General features: G+C 32.6%; 1 long non-coding RNA gene across 3 annotated transcripts; it reads left to right on the top strand.

The window, feature by feature from the left end:
* The first annotated feature begins 8,244 nt into the window (after positions 1 to 8,244).
* Positions 8,245 to 10,743, top strand: LOC142629440 (uncharacterized). 3 transcript variants are annotated; one of them, XR_012843061.1, is made up of 5 exons: positions 8,245 to 8,311; positions 8,692 to 8,845; positions 9,310 to 9,427; positions 9,600 to 9,773; positions 10,455 to 10,743. It is a non-coding gene; the product is annotated as an uncharacterized LOC142629440 (long non-coding RNA). The 3 variants fall into 3 exon arrangements; XR_012843060.1 differs by having other exon boundaries at positions 8,246 to 8,311; positions 9,600 to 9,765; XR_012843059.1 differs by lacking the exon at positions 10,455 to 10,743 and having other exon boundaries at positions 8,246 to 8,311; positions 9,600 to 10,346.
* The last annotated feature ends 7,137 nt before the right edge of the window (positions 10,744 to 17,880 follow it).

The following is a 17,880-nucleotide window of genomic DNA, read 5'->3' as shown; positions in this document are numbered from 1 at the left end:
GACGCGCCAGAATCTTAATATTCTTAAATCAGCCAGTTTGCTAAAGGTCAAGTCAACAATTTGTATATTAAAATTGTTCGTGTGTGCACTTTGTGTGGACCAGTAATCAAATAATCAAAGAAGCCTAAATGGCTAGTGCAGCTAATGTATATTCAATTGCTGTTGGTCCTGTTAGCTTGGTTCATGAAGGGATTTATGCCTTGAAGTTGATTTTTAAATTGTTATACACCAGTTACTTCTTCTTCTTCTTTTTCATTAGCAGTAGTAAACTCTTTTTTTCATTTATGCCCTAGAGATTTGGGGAATGAGAACCAGATTGGTGTAACATCATTTCCCTAGAGATGGTGCCTGTTCAAAGAAAATGATTTTGATTTCATAAGGTTTCTAGTTAGGTGGTTGTATGTATGTCCCGGTCATACGGAAACAGTAATTTCAACGCTACATTTCCTAGGTCCCTATCCAAACGTTCCTTAATTTATTGGGCCAATTCTAACATACTATCAGATTAACTAAGTTTTGGTCCACCATAAAAATCCAAATCTAAGTTCCACAATCATTCAAACAATCTTTTGAAAAATGAAGTGAAACATATGTAGCCATTAATTTCAGAAAAGAGTTTAATGATTTTCCATTAGTAAGCGGCAAATTGGGTTCAAATGTCTTTTTCCAGGGGCTCATATCATGGAGGACAAAGAAAAAGAAATTAAAAATTGGATAAAGTTGATATATGCTTTAGCTTTTTCAATGACCTTTATATGGTGCTATTGCCTTTTCTTTTCAATCACCAGTATCCAGTGCTTTGGCCTTTAAAATATGCCTTTTACTTTTTCTTTTTCTTTTCACTCATTGATTTGGTGGGTTTGCTTTAGTTATGCCTACTCCAATTCCAATTCCAATTCCAATTTTCTAAGTGGCAACAATCTTTTCCGTTAACATTATAGCTAACATGCACGAACTCAATTCGATGTAAATTAAACCCACCAAAGGTTGTTCCCAAATAATGCATTCAATTGTTTGGAATCCCTAATTAGATAACTAGTAACACAGCCTATCAAGAATAGATTCATTGACGCAGTCAATTTGCTTTTTTTCTCTTTTTTGGATAGGAGACGCAGTCAATTTGTTATTAAAAAAAAAACTAAAGTGCAAGATACACCCTGAAGTTTGAATTTTCAAATCACACTCTTTAGTCTGTTGTGTTATCAATCAAAATTTCCATTTTCATGTGTGGCTCCGGATCTAGTTTCTATCATCATGGAGCAGCTTGGTCTAATAATTTATTTTTCACTTAAATGGTAGCAAGTAGCAACCACGCAAATTGTTATTTGTTATATATAACCGAAGAGTCTGAATTTGACCAAAGGCGTTGTAGCTGAATTGGCACAAAGTATTTGGGGGTTTAGGGAAGAAAGAATTCGAGCTGTGGGGTTAACAGTATGTTGTAATTATCTCTAAAAAAAATCTGAATTATTTGGGTGTAGTGTAAAACTCATGTTTTATACCATCTAATAAGTGATTGCCACAGCAGCATTTTATTTAAAATTCAATACATCCTACCATACCTAATAAAATTTCAATAAATTCTCAATTTGGTTGGATTTATATATCAGTATTAGAATTGATTGGGTGTGGTTGTGTTTATTCTTAAATATGTGATAAGATGATGTGGCATGTTGGAATTGGAGGGATAAAACATGGATTTTACATCACGTCCTTACAAAATTTAATTTTATAACTAAAAATTCATGCAATTTAACAATTTCATTATGATATATTTTTTTATAATTATGGTTTGCGAATGAGATGTTTGGAACTAGTAATTTTTTTTTTTTTTAGAAGGTGGAACAAGTAATTTGATCTAAAAGATATTATGTGTTATTACTTATTATAAGTTACAAGTAACTGATCCAATCTTCTATTTACAATCTGCACTCTTTATGTGTTAATATCCAATGCATGGATCTGGGCTAATCTCTCTATAAACTTTATAAAGAGGTGATGACTTTTTCAAATGAGGATAATAGGTTTAAATTCAATCTCTATTAGTCATTTATATACAAGTTTAGGGCCGAAAAGAGAGAGTATTTCCTATTAATAATGGAATAATGGGAGAGAATTTGTAAGATACTGTGAATAAAAACAAAAATCCCAAATTTTCGTTAACCACAAGATTTTAATGGTTTTATTGGGTCCAAATGTTTCTCCATTGTGTTAAAATCTCATTCTATCTCCTTTGTGTTAGAAGCAGGTTGTTTATAAATTTTATGTTGTTCACATATGTTGCACTTTTGCGTGGACCAGTAAATGTAATCAAATAATCAAAAAGCCTAAATGACTAGTTCTGCAGATAAAATTATGAACCGCGTGGATTTGGTTGACTAAATAAAGCTAGTAGCAGAAATTAAACTTTCTCAGTAGCAGCACAAATTCAACAACTATTCGTTAATATGAGCAAAGAAATAGAAAGAAACTACTAAAGAAAAAAACAAAAACCAAGTACCATATTTCATATAACAAACGTACGTGTGAGTTGCTATATATGTGCTAATTGCTACAAGCTCTCTCTCGTAACAAAGCATAAAGAAGCAAATAATATATAGCTCAAATAATTTAATTGGGGTTTCCTTAACCCGACTAAAAAGTAAGTCATTGAGTGAAATAAGCCATGATAAGTCTACAGTAGAAGCTCAACTGAGGTGAACAAGATTCGAAAGTGTAGTTGTCATTATAAGATATTACAATGTTTACCAACCGTTTCATTTTTCTTGTATTGTCAATTGCAATTTCACTCTCCAAGTGAAATTCCTCTTAATCACAATTTAATTTCTTGTATTGCATGTCATCAATGAGCACATTTGGTTATATTATCAAACAGATGGGGTTGTAAGATATTGTTTATGCTCTAAATCTGGTTTTGGTATGAAAAAATTCATATAGAACTAGTGAATAAATATTGGGCAGGCTGCTTGTAAATTTTAATATGATTTTGTTTAGGAAATTTATAGTATTGCCTCTATAGGAGTGGGAATGATCTTAGGTGTGAAACACGCTAACACTAATACACGTACAATTAATTGATACCAGGATGAAATCTAAAGTTGATCTGCGCAGAAAGAAGATATATAATCTAAAGTTTATATTATATATGGTGCTCTTGCCTTTTCAATAAACTCTTTGACTCATTGGTTAATTAGGTGGGTTTTTCTTTTGTAATTTTGTTAAGCTACTAAAGATTAGTGGTAAGGATCTTCCAATTAGCATGCAAGATCGCAATTGGCCGCAAATACCCACCACAAGTTGTCCCTTAAGTAACACAGCCAATCAGGAATATAACACACATACTTCATTATTGACTAGAGTACGCAGCACCGCGCAATTCACTTAAGTTGTGAGAGAAAAGTTAAAATAATAAGTGTAAAAGTAAAATTGTGAAAAATTAAAGGTTAAATTATTTTTTATTTAAAGGCTAAGATTAAAAGTGGCTTTTGAAACTTTCAATCTCAATCTTTAATTTGCAATTGCATGGTTCAGCATCTGATCTCAATCCCTAATAGTTCGTTTGGATTAAGGGGGAGGGAGGGGGAGTAGAGTAGATTTAGCCAATTCTACTCTACTCCACCTCCTTCTCTCTTCCATCCAAACAAGCTATTAAACTTGAGGTAGTGGATTACAAGGAATAACATAGGGATACATTTGAAACCTTTTTCTTTTTCTGGGCTACAATTATGGTACTTCTGCCTTTTCCACTAATTGGTGTTGATTTTGCTTTTGAGTAAGGTTAGGGATACCACTTTTTTCATATTATTATCATTGATTTTACATTTTTTTTAATAATGTGAAGTAGAATCTTATGATTCTCGATTCAATCTACAATCTAATCCATATGACCAACTCACCAATCCTATGTAGGACTTTGATCTTAATAACCATGGTGTGAAGTGATGATATACCACATAGACTCTATTAATCATAATTTGCCCTTAAGCTTAAGATAGTGGATGAATGTGGGGTTACAATTATGGTGCTTCTGCCTTTTCCACTAATTAATTGGTGTTAGTTTTGTTTTCTGAGTAACAATAGGGATACCAATTTTTTTCATATGATCAAAGTAACATCATGTTCATAAGGTCCACTAGTTGTGAAAATATTGTGACCCTAGACTTGTTGTTATGGTTTTATTGACTCCTATATTTTCCTGCTTGAAGTGGAGGCTTGGGATTTTTTTTTTTTTTGTTCAACTTATTACTTTACTATTTGCTTATATACTTCCTTCTAAATAAGTAGATGATTTTCTCAGCAAAGAAGGTTCTAAACCTTTCTTTAATCAACCATTTACTCTTTTTGTTGTGTTATAAATCAAAATTTCCATTTTAATGTATGGCTCGGGCTCTAGTTTCTAATTTCTATTATCATGGAGCAGCTTAGTTTAATCATTTATTTTTCACTTAAATGGCAGCAACCATACAAATTGTTATATACAACTGAAAATTCATACGATTTAACAATTTCGTTATGGTCATTAACTGATCTAAGTGCACCTGAAAATCGCAAGGTCTAGAGGTCATTACATAATGGATTTTAATTATGTTTGTTCTTTGAGTACATTGCTATTAAATAATGTAAGTATAGTAAAACAATTTTTTATAATATTTTTTTGTAAATGTTGCAGTGATATGTTGTAATGAAAAATAAAAATAAAAAACTGATATGTTATAATTTTTTTTCAAGCCAAATTATTATATGAGCACTCCCAACGAATCCTTGTTTCCGCTCTTTTATACTTATTTTCACTATCTCTCCCATGGCTTTATATCCCTCTTTAATCTTTTAATTATTTTGACAACTCATATTTAAGATTTTAATAAGATTTATGTGTCCCACATTTAAGTGATAGGTAAAAACTCATGTCTTAAAGATTTTATTTGTGAATAACAATTTCTAGATAACTCTAAAACACTTCTTTCTTTTTTTTATAGAAATAATTAACTCTAAAACACTTAAACACATATAGCTGGAGGTACATTTATTTTTTTGGGCAATTCTTTTTTTTTTTTTTTTTTTTATTGCATTTCGTATTACAGCCTCCTCCATGGGCATATGGATTTTGCTCTTCGTTGCACCGCGTGGGCTTTATAGGCCAGAGTAGGCCCTTAGGCTTTTGAGATTGTGGATTCCAAGGGGCAATGGATGCTTTGCTCACTGCTAATGGGTACTTTTGCTTTTGCACTTCTTGGTTAGGTGGGGCTTTTGAGTTTAATGATTTTCATAATTAGAGCATTCTCATCAACTCTCTCATAAAAAATCTCATTTTGACACATTAAAAGTTTATTTTACTATTTTAACATAGCCATTTTACCATTCATCATTTATCACATCTTCTATTTTTTAATTCTATACATTAAAATAATATATACTAACATTAAAAAAACATTAAAAAACCATAAATATAAAAAATACAAAATAAAAACCTCTTACAACCAGTGACAAAACCACCACTATACCCAATACAGCCCGCCACCACCACCACCATACCCAAGCACAACCTGCCACCACCACCATACCCATAGGTACAACCTGCCACCACCAACAAAAATCCATTAACCGCCAATATACAAAGAGAAATGAGAGAAAAGAGTTTAACTCCACGGCGAGGCCGACCCACCCACTGCCGCGGCTAACCAATCACCGCCGACCCACTCACCCATCAACACCCCACATCCCACCCCACCACCGTCTCACACCAGAATCACCACAGCAGAACACCAAATCCACCACCACAGAAAAACAAAAGCAAAAACAAAAAACACAACCAAATTCGCACCCACCCACCGCCGACCCACCCACAGGCTTGCCCACCCACCACTTGAACCCAATCGATTTGCACCTAGAACCCAACCGATCTGCTCATCACCATCTGAACACATCCACTGCCGAACCCACCCATCAAATCTACATATACTTCATTGACTAGAGTAGACAACACCCTGATTCACCCTAAGTTGTGAGAGAGAAGTTATAAAAATAAGTGTAAAAGTAAACTTGTGAAAAATTAAAGGTTATATTTTTTTTTTCAAGAGCTAAGACTAAAAGTGACTTTTGAAATTTTTAATCTCAATCTTTAATTTGCAATTGCATGGTACAACACCTAATCTAAATCCCTTAGACTTGAGGTAGTGGATTGCAGGAAATAACGTGGGATACATTTGAAACTTTTTTTCTTTTTCTGGCCTACAATACAATTATGGTGCTTTTTCCTTTTCACTAATTATTGTTGATTTTGCTTTTGAGTAAGGTTAGGGATATCACATTTTTCCATATTATATATTATCGGTGATTTTACACTTTTTTTTTTTTTAATAACGTGAAGTAGAATCCTATGATTCTCGATTTAATCTACAATCTGATCCATATGACCATCTCACCAATCCTTGTAGGACTTTGATCTTAATAACCATAGTGTGAACTGATGATATACCACATAGACTTTATTAATCATAATTTGCCCTTAATCTTAAGATAGTGGATGAACATGGAGCTAAAATTATGGTGCTTTTGTCTTTTCCACTAATTAATTGGTATTGGTTTTGCTATAGTTCAAGGCAAGTGTATAACCTGGACATATAGAAAAATTAATTTCCATTTTCCTATGTCTTTGTAAAAACATTCCCTAATGTGCTAGGCCCAATCCAACCTATTATTGGACCAAGTAAACTTAAATTTGGTCCACCAAAACTTAAATTTTAAAGTCCACAACTATTCAAGACAATATCTAATGGTATGTTTGGATTAAGAAGGAGGGAGGGGGACTAAGTAAAGTTTCTCCAAAATTAGTCTTTTTTCAGCAAACTCTACTCTACTGCCCTCTACTCCCCCTCTCTCCCACCCTAATCCAAATGGCCATAATTGCTTAAGGCTATAATTTGTGAAACAAGCCTAACAATCATTTTTCCACAATCAATAGAAATTGTTTAAAATCTCCCACCAGAAAAACATTAGGCCCACCAAAAGCCTAAAATGATCCTGCACTTTCTAATGCCTATTTTGAAAATGTGGCCATCAATTTCGGACAAAATTTGATGAATTTTCATTATTAGTAAAGATCTGTTTGGATACCGCTTATTTTGCTGAAAACTGAAAACTGAAAACTTATTGCTGAAAATACTGTGGCAAAATAATTTATAAGCTAGCTGATTTTTTGGGTTGAAAGTACTGTAGCTTTAGCTAAATAGTAATGTGAATAGTACAAAATAATTCATTTGCGTTTTTCATCTTTTTGTGGGGTTTATGAACAGTAACGTGGGACACAAGTAATTTTCAGCCAAACGCACAAAACGTGGCCGCAAAACACTACCCAAACACTCACTAAGTGTCAAATTGGGTTCATGTGTCTTTAATTTTCTTTGGGTTCCATGATGATGGACAAAGAAAAAGAAAAAGAACAATGGTATAAAATAAATAAAGTTTATTTTATTTATTTTAGTTTAACTAAAGTCTTTTATAAAATCTATACAGAACTGTTTGGGTCCCATTATTAGTTCCACTAAGTGTCAAACAGTTCTGTATAGATTTTATAAAAGACTTTAGTTAAGCTAACAATATAAAGACTTCAGTTCTGTATAGATTTATTGTTTTGGGTCCCATTATTAGTTTTTTTTTGTTTTTTGTTTTTTGGAGTGGGGGAGAGGAAAGCAAATGGGGAGATGTGATTCGAACTATAAATATAAGATATTACAAAAGAAAGCCATTAGCAGTGTACTAACTTGAACCCCCAGTCCCAATGCACGAAAAGATTAGAAAACAAAGAATTTGTCCGATAGTTTACCTTGTACGTACAAAATTAATTCTAACGCATGTGAATTTATCCATAAATTGGAATAGTGGTGCCCTTAATTTGGAATAGATGCAACGTAGGGCTGTTACCAAACAAACTGCTTCTCTGAAAGGCCGCTACAAGATAGGGAACATTTTTTTTTTAGTGTTAGTTATATACGGTCCAAGTTTTAATTCCTACCTCACATGCAAAGCATGATCAAGTTCCACTTGGCCCGACCCATTGAGGCCAAGGGCCAAGTAAAAATGGGGCGGGCTGGCCCATAAATTTCACCCTCTTCGGTGTTCATAAATTTAGCTACAACTTCAGATTTTTGGATGATGATGATGGTGGAAAATTATTTGCGATTGTGCATGTGTCAGCAAAGTTCAACTTGCAAACTGCTCCAGTATATCTGTTTGATAATTTTTCATTTGAATCTCATCAGTTTTACTTAATGGGAGTAGACAAAGCTCAAGAATGGCTTTTGTGGTTTATGAGGTAATGTCAATTGATTTACCATTTTATTTGTTTTCTATTTTATGGAGCTAAAATTGGAGTTTTTTAAGTTCCCTGATTTTGAAAGGACTGGACCATGTGATATTAAGAAGTTGCTACAAAATTATAATCTATACATATGAACTTGTGTTAAAGAGTACTCTTCTCAGTAGAAAATTTGGAGTACTGTCAAAAGATTTTGCAGCTAAATCTCCTAAAATTATTGACAATGTCATATCTAGCTCATCTCCTAGTGTAATCTATGATTATATCTCTAAAAAATCTTCTTCTGTTTGTCATTCATGAATTCAGATCATAGACAAAGTCCTCTAGTTGTTACAAATAGCATTAGACCAACAGATTAACATATGCCATATGGACAGATTATTTACAATGGATGAAGAAGGTAAGATCAATCTCAAAGTGGAAACACCATCAGCAATATCAAGGATTCAATTGAGGAAGGAACTGAGCAAGAGCTTGAAACCACTTACAAAGGAAAGTGACGAAGATAATGCCTCTCAAATATATTATATGGTATATTTTTCATTTAACTCCCATTTGTTTGTTTGATTGTCAAATCCTTACTCATTGGTGCTTCTCATTCCAATAAAGTCTTTGGTAGCTCTGTTTTGTTGTAGGAATTAGGATTATATTTTCTGGTTTAATTTTTTGCTCCTCATCTTGCTTATGAGTTAAATAAGTTGCAAGGCATAGTAGTAAAGTTTACTGTAGGAATTAGCATTCTGCTGCTGGATATAGTCTGTCCCCTATTGGTCACCTTTTTCTTTTACTAGTCTTTTGATTGCTCGTGTATAGCTCGTGGTGCTCATCCCTTGTATAATGCATAATCTTTGAAATTCCTCTTAAAATGTTATAGCCCTTTGAAATTGAGGTTAGACTACCGTATATTCACTTTAAATCATTATCATTGATGTCCATTGTGATTAAAAGTATTATTATACTAATCACTAATAATGATGCTTGCTACCTTGAATAAGCTCTAAATCCGAGCCACTAGAAAACATTCCTTGCTTTACAATAGACCTCCGAGGACAGAGAAAGGATGTTTGTTGAGCACTTGGATATGCGAGCATGGATTTTGAACTGCCAAGGGAAGTAAGTTTTTCCTTTTTACATACTAATATTGCCAACAAACAAATTTTCTCGAATTTGTCCCTCATTATTCCTCTGCTGTCTTTTTAGGTTCTCTATTTGGCATGCTACTATCTAGTTTCTTATATCTTTCTCTACATTAATCTGTTGGGTATGGTTGTCACTCATGAATCAGATCGCAGATGAAGCTCATTTTGCTTGTGGCCAGAGACTGTTGAAGTTACAAGCATGGAGATTGGTGTTGTGCTCTACAGTGTTGAGTTTTATAGTGATGAAAATTTGAGATTGACCTCAAATTTCATCTTTTGTGCCCTCGTCCTTTGTGTTCACCTCATCATCAGGTTTGATTGCAGGTCTTCATTTTTATTCTTTTTTTTTTTTTTTCTTCTCATCATTAAGGTGCTTTTCTGTTAGCTTTTTTAAAGTTATCTAAAAGGTGTGTGTGTATATATATATATTCTTTGTATGTGTAAACATCATTATGAATTTTTATATTATTCCAATAAAATTGCTTGACATCATTCCACCATGTGGTTATCTATGTTTTAAATATTGTCAATGAGTTGCTAATTTATCTCAAATCTTGCTCAGTTTGGAATTTTGGTAAATATTGTTGCTTTGCCTGTGGCCTCAATTCAATATAATGCTACATTGCAATAATGGTCCTACATCCGGAACGCAGGAAAATTTACTATGGTATTCAGTATAGTGTACACATTTTTGAGAATTTGCTAGAACTTGTGGGGGAGGAATCAAAACACCAAATTGATCATGGGATGGATATGAGCTTAAGACTTTAATTGTTTGCTGATTATTTTCAATTGATAGAATGTCAAAAAAAAATCCTTTAGATTTGTGGTAATAAATTTTGTTGAAATTTTTTATTTCCCAAGATTTGATCATAATATATATATATATATATATATTTATATATATATATATATATATATATATATATATATATATATATATATTGGTATTTTGTCCCCTTCGTCCTGAAGCAACAACCTTGTTTGTAAAACTTGTGCAGTCTAAACCAATTGGAGCAGTGTAGTTTATGCTGGTCAAACAAATAAGGTGGCTTTAGAAGCAAGTTGTTTATATGTTTAAGTTGTTCATGCGCGTTTTGCTTTTGTGTGGACCTGTAATCAAATAATCCCAGCCTAAATGGCTAGTGCAGCAAAAATTCAAGTGATATTGGTCCTGTTAGCTTTGTTCATGAAGGATTGATTCCCTGAAATTTGATTTGTAATTGTGATTATCCGTTTGACATTTGAGGAATTCATATAGAGCCATAGAGAAGATTCCATTGCATTGTAGTGTGTGAAGTATTGTATTGTAAATTTGCATACACCAGTTACCTTTTTTTTTTTTATTCATCATCAGTGGTGTAGAACATGATCAAAGCTCCTGATTTTCTCAAATCAATTGAAAATTTGTTGCTCTTGGTTTTTCCAAATCTCTTGACACTCTATTGCGTACTGTACAAGAAAAGATTAATAACAAATAGTTTCTCTAATTGTTTCCTTCATACAAAAATATTTAGATTGAATCTGAATAGCCAACATACTAGACTTTAGGCTAAAAGTGTGGGAGAAGATTTTCATACTTGAATTTCTAATACCTTCTATGGGTTCTTATTTTCGACAATACCTGGACACAAGTAGAATCAAGGATCCTAGGCCCCCAAGAAGTCTTGTACTTGTTTGGTGGACTGAGCTTGTACTTGTTGTTTGGTAGATTGAGCTTGGTTCACAACAGCGGTTCACCGTAGCTATATTGGGCTAATCACGAACCAAGTTGTGCACAAAACATGGATCCTACAACACATACATATTCATACACACAAATATATATGTATTGTAAAGTAAATGGATGAGAAACAGTAAAGAAAAAAAAAAGTAAATAAAGACGCTAGGGATCCTCAAAAAGAGAAATAATATTTCATTATTTTGAGTTTTAGTATATTGGGCCCTCCTTTCACTGGGATATGTCATAAGGTCCAAATAAGTTTAAAAGTCACAAACTTAGATAGCTCTTTGTAGGCTTCTAAGACTTGTGAGGTTTGAATCCCTTTAAACCCAAGTGTATTCTCTAGTGCCTGTCTCACTATCCCTCATAGTGTTTTCCCTCTTTTCTCATTTTTTGAATTTTAAATAAGTCTTTCAAAGGGTTTTTTTTTTTCTCTAATTAGTTATTGCTGAATAGTTTTTGCTGATGGCTTGATCCCCCTTTATAGTACATTCCTAGTGTTTTTAGTGTACCATTGATTCTCTCCATTTGCTGCCCTGGGTACTAGAACCAATGTTGTGTCAGCAACATTGGTGGCTGGTCCCTTCCTTATTTTCTCACTATTGTCTCCTTTTAAGATTTCCCTCCAAAAAAGTCCTCAGCTGACCTTCCTCTTTTAGGGGGTCCTAAGGGCTGACTTTCAATCTTCTTTTCCCAAAGCTTTTAGATGCCCCTTTTCAAATTCAAATTTTGTCATTTTCTCTAAATGGGTAGATTCCTCCCTGTCAAGCTGAAAGATCCCAACCACCTTTCTTCATGGTTCACCCTCTTGCGTTCCCCGAGGTACTAGACTTTTTATTTATTTATCAAGTACTGATTCCTAAGTCATCAGTCTTTTTTCTGAGCCATAGGTAGTTGATGGGACATGCCTATTTTAGTTTCTTTTGTCCATGAGCATGCTCCCTTAAGTTGTCCAAATCCCAATTGATCCCTTCTTGCATTTCCCGAGGATCCTATGGTTCTGGCAGTCCTAAGGTATCCTAGTCCAGTCCCTTTTTGAGCTCCCCAAGAAACTCTCCTTACAAAGGCTGGGCTGAGCTTCCTTTTTCCCTTTCCTTCCTTTTTCTAAGGCCCTAAAGCTTGCCCATCCATGGGTTTGGGCTTCTTCTTACTCATTTTAAGTGGGCCTTAGTTGGCAAAATGGGCTTTGCCTATTTTCGAGGGCCCCTTTAGTTTTAGATTTCAGTACTCGTGATAATTTGGACCTCAACATCTTCTAATTGCCTCTAATACTCCTCAAGGTGGACTGTTTATATGAGTAATGTTGAGCTTGTTGATAAGGCGATGAAATGGATCATTACTCAAAAGGTTTGGTATAAATCTTAGGAATTTGTTAAGAGGATTGAATATGGAGAAGGGAAACCAAATTAGATATGAAAAGGGTATCCTTCAAGATTGCTGATTAAAGATTGAAGCCACAATGTTATCCCAATGCTACTACCACCATCGATTGTTTTGTTGGGGAAGGCTTCCCATATGGTTGTTATCCTCTTGGAAAATCTTTTTTGAGTTTTCTACGTAATCACCATATTGCGTGTCTTATACTTTATTTGTTTATTGTTTTATGACATGGTATTTCCTAATATGTAGTGATTATAATTGAAATTTTCGATTACAAAACTTAGTTAATTGGAAGTTACTTGTTATTTTTACTACATAATATACAAGTTTAGACTGCTATCGCATCCTATGTAAATATCTCATCATAATCAAGATATTTGAAAATCACTAGTTACCTATATTTTATTTCATTAACAGTTAAATTATAGAGCTCTTAGCAATACTTATCATTTATGGAGTCTTTACTAACCATTTTATTGGATCCCATTAAAATATGTAGTATGGACATAAAATGATTCATTTTTGGTGAAATAAACCACAATTTTTTTTTTTTTTTTTTCTTTTTTTTTTATATATATAATAAACGAAAATAAACAAGTGAGGATAAGTTAGAGAAAGTAGATCTAAAGGTTAGAAACTGGTTTTCTTACCTCATATGAACGTAAGGATCCAACTAATCCCGTAATATTATATAATATTCAAAAATGTAAAAAAAAAAAAAAAAAAAAAAAAAAAGGAAAAACAAGATTAATTTGAATTAAAAAATGACTACCAGACACATCCTTGTTGGAATCAATGAACTGGATCGGGGGCAATCTTGACTCATATTTTCGGAAAAACAAAGAGTTCAGAAGAAAGAAAGAATGAAATTAAAATTAAAATTAAAAAAAAAAAAAAAACCGATAGCAATATTTCCAGCTGGCTAAGCAATCTAGCACTTAGCATAACCCATTGACTGTAGTATATGATCCTATGTTAATAATATCTCATAAAAAATTCATCGTATCACCAATAATCTTTCAACTGTTATGTTCTAATATATATATATATATATAATATATATATATATTTTTTTTTGATACAAGATAGAATTTCTACTCTAGCCTAATCTAAGTGTATATGTGTATATGTGTGTAAAACTCTTTCCTGGAGACTTGAATCCTGGCCCTTACCCCCCACACCCCACAAGCATTTATACTTGTAGAGTGACTACTGCACCAAGAGTGTACGGTGATTATATTATAATATTTTTATTTATCTTCTTGATCTATGAGTAATTAATTAGTCCCTAAAAAGGAGCAAACAAAAAAGATACATGTGCTGTTATACCATCAAATGTCGTGCCTTGTTATCTCTTGAGTTGCATGTGACACTGCTTGGGGAAGAACAATATATATTGTTTTTACCATCAAATGTGCCGTGTATTGTTACCATGTAAGCCTGCATCAGACTTAAGATCAGTAATATATAAAATGCTATAACATGTTACCACGTCTGTTCGCTAAGGAATGATTAAACAAATTTCATGGTACGCCAACTTGATCTATGAAGACCCTAGACCACAAATTTCACATTTAAAAAAAAAAAAAAACTGTTGAATTAACATATTATGATTCGTGTACATTAAAAGTGTCCTGGAATCTTTTTTTGTTTTTTTTTTTTGAAAAATAATTGTGTTGAAATTGATACTATATATCTTTCTCACCAAATCAAAAAAAAAAAAAGTCCTGCTAATATTGTCACATAATTAACTATGCATAGATGAATATGAAGATATTTAAACTAATAAGCAATACAATGGTGAAATCTCTCTTCCAATAATAATAGGGGAGCAAGGTTGAAATAGTGATGTATTATAGCTGCTAATATAATTATGGTGCCTTTTCCTTTTCCACTAATTGGTGCTTTTGAGTAAGATTAGGGATACCACTTTTTTCATATTAGTATCGGTAATTTCACACATTTTTTAAGGTGAAGTCAAATCCAATTATTTTTTATTCAATCTACAATCCGATCCATAGAACCATCTTACCAATCCTATGTAGGACTTTTGATCATAATAACCATGGTGTGAACTGATATACCACAAACTTTATTAATTGTAATTTGCCCATAAGCTTAAAATATTGGATTAAAGTGGATGAACGCAGGGCTATATTTATGCCTCTTTTGCCTTTTCCACTAATTAATTAGTGTTGGTATTTCTTTTGAGTAATAATAGGGATACCAATTTTTTATCATATAATCAAAGCAGCATCATATTCATAATGTCCAGTATTGATACAACTTTTGTTATTCTCTAATTACAATAGGTTACATTAATAGTTGTGAAAATATTGTGACCCTAGACTTTGTTGTTTTGGTTTTAAAATTGACATTTTTGTATTGTATACAGTATACACTTTAGGTTTGGCTTGGCTTCGGGTGGTTTCGTCCATTTGGGTTGGAGTCTGCCAGCTTTTTTTTTTAGAGTTTTAACTTATAGTATCCACTCCTAATGATAGCTATTTATCATTAGATCAAGACACCAATCAGTTTTTGGTATAGGCAGGAATTGAACCTCAGATCTCTTTTAAAGATATGTAATGACATAATTGTTTTGTATAATTAAGCATACGCTTTTTTTTTTCTTAGCTAGGTAGCATATATATATAATGCTTCTTATTTACTAGCAAAGCATCTTCTTGTTCACATAAGACCTTGCCTGGCAAACACAAATACATGGAATACAATGCCAATTGCTAAAACTCAATTAGTAGTATACTGGTTAGGTTAGGTTAGCTGTGCTTTTCTGGATTTAGTGGCAATGCATGGACCTACCCAAAGCATCTTCTTGTTCACATGATCATAGATCTCTTTTAAAGATATGTAATGACATAATTGTTTTGTATAATTAAGCATACGCTTTTTTTTTTCTTAGCTAGGTAGCATATATATATATATATATATATATATATATATATATATATATATATTATGCTTCTTATTTACTAGCAAAGCATCTTCTTGTTCACATAAGACCTTGCCTGGCAAACACAAATACATGGAATATAATGCCAATTGCTAAAACTCAATTAGTAGTATACTGGTTAGGTTAGGTTAGCTGTGCTTTTCTGGATTTAGTGGCAATGCATGGACCTACCCAAAGCATCTTCTTGTTCACGTGACCTTAATTGGGAAAGACAAAAATACATGGGATATAACTTATAATGCTGAAACTTAATTAGTAGTCTACTGTTTTGGTAAGTTGAACTTTTTTGGATTAAGCGGCGAAGCACAGTCCTGCCCAATTTATTCTGATTTTTCATAGGAACTATTCCCACGTCTAAGACAACAATACTTCCGTGACTCTGTTAGAAACATCAAATAGTGCCAATCAATTGAGTTACAAGACTCTTGTCATTCAAGACTCTTGTTTGAGATTCGCTTATTTTGCTGAAACTGAAATTTTTTTGCTGAAAGTACTGTAAAACCCATGAATAGTATAAAAAAGTTAGCTGGAATAGTACCGTAAAACCCATGAATAGTATCAAAAAGTGCAGTGGGACCCATGAATAGTAGTAAAAATAAACTTAATAGTAAAATAAGTTGACAAAAATAAGTGTTGCAAAATACACACTTAGTGTTTTTATTTTATTTTATTTTATTTCCTTTTTTTATACATCAATAGTTTTTTTTTTTTTTTTAGTAATGTTAGGATTCCAATTGTTATTCTATAAATTTCATAACCTTTAAGATTATAAATTATGATTAGTATAACATCATATGTTTATAGGAGACTATCGTTGATATCATAAAATGGTACAATAATCATAACCTTTCACCTAATCTAACAATTGTGAATTCTCTTGTTAAATATGTTATAATTTTAGATATATTAGTCATTTTAAAGTATATATCCATGGTTAATTAGGTGGGTTTTGCTTTTGTAATTTTGCTCTGCTACTAAAGGTTAGTGGCAAGCATCTTCCAATCAACATCAGCTACCTCCTCAAAAAAAAAAAAAAAAAAAATAACATCAGCTAACATGCATCCAATTAACTCAGCACAATTGGCAGCAAATACCCACCACAAGTTGTCCCTTAAATAGTACAACCAATCAGGAATATACCACATGAACTTCATTGACTAGAGTAAGCCCTTAAACTTGAGGTAGTGTATTGTATTATAGTGAATAACGTGAGGCCACCTTTGAAATTTTTTTATAGGTACATTGACGCTGTGAGTCTGTTATTTGGTTTTGAGTTTCTCCTTTCTGAATCACACTTTCTAATCTAGCTATCTCCAGTTCCAGTTTTTTGTATTGTCAATCTCAATTTTACTCTCCAATTATGGCTGAGGGACTAGTTACGGATCTCATTTAGCGGTTGGTTTCAATCGCTGCTGAAGAGGTTAGAAACTGATTTTCTTACCTCATATTGAACATAAGGATCCAACTAATCCCTTAATATTATAACATGCAAAAATGTATAAATAAAAAATTGGAATCACAAGCTTCATTTGCATTAACTAATGACTACCAGACACATCCTTGTTGGAATCAATGAACTGGATCTGGGGCAATCTTGACTCATATTTTCGGAAAAACAAAGAGTTTAGAAGAAAGAAAGAATGAAATTAAAATTAAAAAAAAAAACGATAGCAATATTTCCAGCTGGCTAAGCAATCTAGCACTTAGCATAACCCATTGACTTTAGTATATGATCCTATGTTAATAATATCTCATAAAAAATTCATCGTATCACCAATAATCTTTCAACTGTTATATTCTATTATTTTTATTTATCTTCTTGATCTATGAGTAATTAATTAGTCCCTAAAAAGGAGCAAACAAGAAAGATACATGTGCTGTTACCATAAAATGTCGTGCCTTGTTATCTCTTGAGCTGCATGTGACACTGCTTGGGGAAGAACAATATATATTGTTTTTACCATCAAATGTGCCGTGTATTGTTCCCATGTAAGCCTGCATCAGACTTAAGATCAGTAATAAATAAAATGCTATAACATGTGACCACGTCTGTTTGCTAAGGAATGATTAAACAAATTTCATGGTAGGCCAACTTGATCGATGAAGACCCTAGACCACAAGTTTCACATTTAAAAAAAATAAAAATAAAAACTGTTGAATTAACATATTATGATTCGTACGTGAACATTAAAATTATACTAGAATCTTTTTTGTTTTGTTTTGTTTTGTTTTTTTTTGAAAAGTAACTGTGTTGAAATTGATACTATATAACTTTCTTACCAAATAAAAAAAAAAAAAAATAGTCCTGCTAATATTGTCACATAATTAACTATGAATAGATGAATATGAAGAT

Source organism: Castanea sativa, chromosome 3, assembly GCF_040712315.1.
Source record: "Castanea sativa cultivar Marrone di Chiusa Pesio chromosome 3, ASM4071231v1".
Lineage (NCBI taxonomy): Eukaryota > Viridiplantae > Streptophyta > Magnoliopsida > Fagales > Fagaceae > Castanea > Castanea sativa.
The sequence above is the reverse complement of the archived record's forward strand: the minus strand, read 5'-3'. Positions and strand labels throughout refer to the sequence as shown.